This window comes from Sapajus apella, unplaced genomic scaffold (genome assembly GCF_009761245.1).
Source record: "Sapajus apella isolate SASKATOON/1434 unplaced genomic scaffold, GSC_monkey_1.0 scaffold36, whole genome shotgun sequence".
Taxonomy (NCBI): Eukaryota; Metazoa; Chordata; class Mammalia; order Primates; family Cebidae; genus Sapajus; species Sapajus apella.
The window spans coordinates 1068513-1074512 of NW_022436976.1; positions in this window are offsets into that span (position 1 = coordinate 1068513).

Consider the following 6000-nt stretch of genomic DNA (forward strand, 5'->3'; position numbering starts at 1 on the left):
TTTGAGTTTTTCTTTCAGTGTTTTTATCTAGCTTTACTATCAGGGTAATACTTTTCTCATAAAATAAGTTTGGAAGTATTTCCTCTTCAGTTTTTTGGATGAGTTTGAGAAGAATGGGCATGAATTCTTCTTTAATTATTTGGTAGAATTCAATGAAGTCATCTGGTCCTTGGCTTTTCTTTGTTGGAAAATTTTTATTACTGGGTCAGTTTCCTTACCTGCATTAGTCTGTTTTTATTTTCCATTTCTTTGTGATTCAGCCTTGATCGGTTATATGTTTCTAGAATTTTGTCCATTTCTTCTAAGTTATATAATTTGTTGATGTATAATTGTTCATAGTATTTTCTATGATTCTTTGTACTTCTTTGGTATTAGTTGTAATTTCTCCTCTTTCATTTATTTTATTTATTTGAGTTCTTTTTTTCCTTGGCTGGTCTTGCAAAGGTTTGTCAATTTTCATTTATCTTATTTAAAAATCTTTTTTTTTCTCTTTTGCTATTTTATTTCTGCTATAATCTTTATTATTTCCTTCCATCTGTTAATTTTGGGCTCATTTTCTTTTCCTAGTTCCTCAGGATTTAAACTTAGGTTGTTTGAGGTGTTTTGTGTTTTTTGTTTTGTTTTGTTTTTGTTTTTGTTTTCTGTTAGCCATGAGGTGTTCTCATCTTTTTCTTAACGTAAGTATTTATCATTATAAACTTTCTTCTTAGAACTTATTTTACCACATCTTATACATTTTGGTATGTAATGTTTCTATTTTTGTTTTTCTGACTTTTTTAATTTTTCTTTTGATCTTTTCTTTGACCTATTCTTTGTCTCAAGAGTGTGGTGTTTGATTTTTACATACTTGTGAATTTTCCAATTTTCCTCCTTTTATTCATTTCTACTTTTATACCATTATGGTTGAAAAAGATACTCAATATGATTTTAGTCTTTTTTTAACTTGTTAAGACTTGTTTTGTGGCCTAACATATCTATTCTGCAGAATGTTTAATATGCACTTGAGAAGAATGTGTATTTTGCTGCCATTAAATGGAATGTTCTGTATGTCTGTTATACAGGTCCATTTGGTCTATAATGTTGTCCAAGTTGCTGTTTTCTTATTGATTATCTGGATGATCTCTCTGTTGTTAAGGGGATAAGCTGCCAAAGTATCCTATTATTCTATTCCTCTTTATTTCTCTTCATTCTGTTAATAGTTGCTTTATATATTTAGTTCTTCTGATGTCAGATATTTCGAATTGTTATATTTTCTGACTGGGCACAGTGGCTCTATAAACTTAGCACTTTGGGAGACTGGGGCAGGCAGATTACTTGAGGTCAGGAGTTCAAGACCAGCCTGGCCAACATGATGAAACCCCTTCTCTACCAAATATACAAAAATTAACTGAGTGTGGTGGCACATGCCTGTAATCCCAGCTATTTGGGAGGCTGAGCTATGAGAATCACTTGAACCCAGGAGGCAGAGGTTGCAATGAGCCAAGATTGCACCAGTGTACTCCAGCCTAGGCAACAGAGCAAGACTCCGTCTCAAAAATACAAAAAATAAATAAAATTGTTCTATTTTCTTATTGAATTGACCCTTTAATCACTTTAATGACCGTCATTGTCTCTTGATAATTTTTTAGCTAAAGCCTATTTTGTTTGATACAAGTATAACCATCCCTACACCCTTTGATTACCATTTGCAAGAAATGTCTTTCCATCCCTTCACATTTGGCCTTCATATTTCTTAAAAGCTAAAGTGAGTCTCTTATAAGCAACATTTAGTTGGATCTTGTTTTTTTAATCATTCAGCCATTCTTTTGATTGGAGAATTTAACCTATGTATGTTTAAAGTTATTATAAATAGGTAAGGACTTAATATTGCTATTTTAATTGTTTTCTTACTGTTGTGTAACTCCTTTGTTCATTTCTTTCTCCCTTGCTGTCTTTCTTTGTGACTTGATGACTTTTTTGGTGGTATGCTTTTATTCCTTTCTCTTAATCTTTTTTGTATCTACTACAGGATTTTTTCTTCGTGATTACCATAAGTTTACATAAAACATCTTATGGCTGTAAAAAACTATTATTAGCCTATAATAACATCAATTGCATACCAAAAAATCTGTACTTATACTCTCCGTCCCCTTCTTCTGCATTTTAGGTACTGATGTTACAATTTACATTTTTTTAATATTGTATATTCGTTAACAAATTATTGTAGTTACAATTATTTTAGTATGTTTATCTTTTAACTTTATACTGAGATAAAAGTTTTTACACATCACATCAAATTCACCAATATTAGAGAATTTTAAATTTTATATATTACCTTTACTGTTGAGTTTTATAGATTCATGTTTTTACATTGCTAGTTAGCGTTCTCTCATTTCAGCTTGAAGAATTTCTTTGGCATTTCTTGTAAGGCAGGTCTAGTGCTAACCAACTCCCTTAGCTTTTGTTTGTATGGAAAAATCTTTCTCCTTTATTTCTGAGGTACAGCTTTGCCAAGTATTCTTTGCTGGCAGTTGTTTTTTAGTATTTTGAATATGGCCCACTCTCTTTTGACCTCCCAACTTTGTGCTGAGAAATCTGTTTACAGTTTTATGAAGGCTCTCTTGTATGTGATGAGTTACTTTTCTCTGCAGTTTTCAAAATGCTTTGTCTTTGTCTTTTGGCAATTATTTGTCTTTAGTAGACCTTCTGAGGTTCAACCTATTTGGGAACTTTTGAGATTCATAAATCTGGAAGTCCAGTTTTCTCCCCAAATTTGGGGGGTTTTCAGCCATTATTTCTTTAGTCTTTCTGTTCCATTCTCTCTTCTTCTAGAAACTATATAATACATACATTGTTTTGCTTGATGGTGTTTGATTAAATCTCTTAGCCTTTCTTCACTCTTTTTTATGCTTTTTTTCTTTTGTGACTGGATAATTTCTAATAACCCATTTTCAAGTTAACTGATTCTTCTGCTTGATCAAGTCTACTAGTGAAGCTCTGTTTTGAATTTTTCACTTCAGTCATTGGACAGCAGGCTGTTTGTCCTAGCATGTTTAGCTCCTGTCTCGAATCTTTTATCCATTTTACATACTTGGCTGGTTTGGGCATAACAATTTCAATCACTTCAATTAGTTTGAAACCAACTGATAATGCTAACACGAGTTTCTTTCAGTGCGTTCCAAGATATTAGTATCAAGTTTGTTTCATTGTCCATTGTGAATTATGCACTGCTGAACTGAGTACTGCTCAAAGCTGTTGCAGCAGACCTCAGGTAACATGGCTATCTAGTGTTACCTGGTGAAGGGGGCCCACATGGAAAGGATATAAGGATGCAAAGACAGCTGTTAATGACTATCATGTTGACATTTATATTGAGCTGCAGTATGAACATGTGTTTGGCATGCTTGAATTCAACTGTAGTTGTTGGGCAGAACAAATTTAGGGAGTCCACCTCAGGGGGAGGATGACAATAACCACAGGAGAAGTACAATTTCTTATTGGAAATAAGACCTGTTGGAAATCTTGGGAATATATTCATAAATGGAAATGGAGTGGTTGGAAAATATCCATGAAAACACCAAAGCAGACAAATGAAAGGCCTTGAAAAATGTGAGCATTAACTTTATGGCATAGAAGGAAGTGTTAATGCTCTGAACTATACAACAAAGGAGACATAAACCAAGCCATGTGATTGTTTAAAAAGGAAGTTTCCTATCTCCCTCAGGTAATACAGAGACTATCAAATAATGGTTTCATTTTTTATTTCAGAAAATTTTACTTGTCCCAAGTTTCTGCTAAGCACTCTAGGTTATTTTTACTCTGAGAAGAGATTGTCACACACCACCTCTTGGTATCACGATTTCTTTGGGCTTCAACAGTTGATTATACTTAAAGTCCATATGGTATGAATCTGTGGTGCAAAGACAGTCCCTAAAGCCCAATAACTTCTATTTTTCCAAGAGCCCTGTGGCCCAACCCTTGACTGTGCTGTTCTGTGTTCCTAAAGAAAAACAGTAGAGTCCAATCCCTGTGTTTTGAAGTATTGGTGGTTGGTTAACCAGATGCTGTGTGTGATGCTGTGCTTTTAGGGTTTTTGCCAACAAAAAAGAGACAGCAACTTTTTCCATGTTCCTGACAGATTGGAAGGTGTTTTTCAAATTCTCTGCTTCAGATCTCTCCCTGGAAAGGTTGCTCAGTTGTTCAGCCAACATCGTTGGCCTCTGTAGCTAGTGCAGTTTGGAAGCCTATAAATTGTTTCTGCCACATTTGGACCCTCACAAACAAACTTCCAAGCACTGGAAATGGAAACCTTGAGATAATGAGGAAAGCCAAGTGAGAGTGGGCAGCCAGTCTTTCAGATGATGGACTCTGTAAGAAGGAAGCTACTGTTTATGGCTGACCTGCATGTGGACCAAAGGGAGAGAGGGATCCAGATGTTCTTTTCTCACTTTCCTAGGTGGCAAGGAGAGCATTTGCAAGGATTGGTTTGTTTTTTAAGCAGTCAAATTCTCCTTTCCCCTAACCGATATATATGTTCCTTAGGAATGTGAAGTAAGACAAGTTAATTCTTAGCTTCTTTAGCCCATCAAAAAGTACTTTACTTAAAATCCTATAACTTAGCTCACCCAAAAATACTTTATAATATTCTGTAATCTGTTACAATTTAATTTAGTATTTCTCAAGAGAATAGTAAGGAATCTATAAAGCTTAATCCAAGTGGTGGTACAAAGTCTAACTTACATTTAAGTATATTGTAAAAATCTGTTGTTGGCTACCCAACATGCATCCCGCTTCTTCTGGTAACAATACCTTAAGTTCCCCCAGGCTGTTCTCAGCCATCTGCTTTGGGTGGGATTGAGCCCAACCCTAGCTCCTGGATGGGTTTTCATCAGCTAAACTGACAGAGCATGCCACTCTTCTGACCACATGTTTGGTTCAAAAGTGCAGGTGGCCTAAGCCGGTGCAATCTGAGGGAACCACAAAAATAGAGTGAACAGGCATAGACTCTCCTCTGCTATAAAGACGTAAGGCTTAAAGTGGGTTAGCTTGTTTTTACTACTGTGAAGAGAGCCAGCATAAGACTGGTGACAACTCAGGAAGCTGATTGGGTTCCGATTAAGCCAAGCCATCTATCCCTATGGAGCAATCACTTACATTAACTAAACATATTTTTTTTTTAAGTTTGAGTAAGTTGGTTTTTTTTTTTGGAACTCTGTCAGACCTTGACACCAGGAAATAAAATGCCGCAAGTGACAGTCTCTGGATTATAGAAATGGCTGAATCAAGATAGTAAGAAGAACCTATGTATCTTAGACTAGAACATTATTAATAATTAGATTGGTCTATAAGAGACCTTACTTGCAAGGGAATGGAAGGAACTCTATTCTACATAGCAATGTGTCTAACTAAAAATTGTGGATCTTCTTTCTAAGGGGTAGTATTAAATGGTTATTGTAGGACAAGTAATAGTCTTTACCACAGTTGGCCATTGGCAGTTATTACTTTGTGGTAATATAATGGTTGGTTATTCTGCTGTCTAATGTATGTTAGTGCCTTCAACCCATATGCCTCCTAGGCTGCAGCACTGAGGGACTTGGACAAAACATTCAAACTGTAGGAACATATTGGTTACAGTTTGAATCCTTGGTAAATCTTGCAAGAAAGGGACTGATTTACTTTGAATCCAAAGCCTTTAAAAACCAAGAAGAAATGAAACGAGTTTGTAACAAGAAGCACTTTCCACCTGTGACCTACAATCCAAGTTGACTGAGAGCAGTAATCTGAATCTTTGACTGAATGGAAAAGCCATATTTCTTCCTAAAGTTAATTTGAGTAAAAGAGGGAGAAGGGAGAAGTGCAATAAGGCAAGATGGGGGCCTGGGATAAGTGTGATTCATACAGGTCTCTTCTATAATCCTCTTGTTATACCCTCCACCCTGTCAAATGGGACATCCAGGCCCCTTGAAAAGATGCAGCTGCTGTATAGCCTTCCAGCAAAGGGAAAGCAGCTGTTCCTCCTCT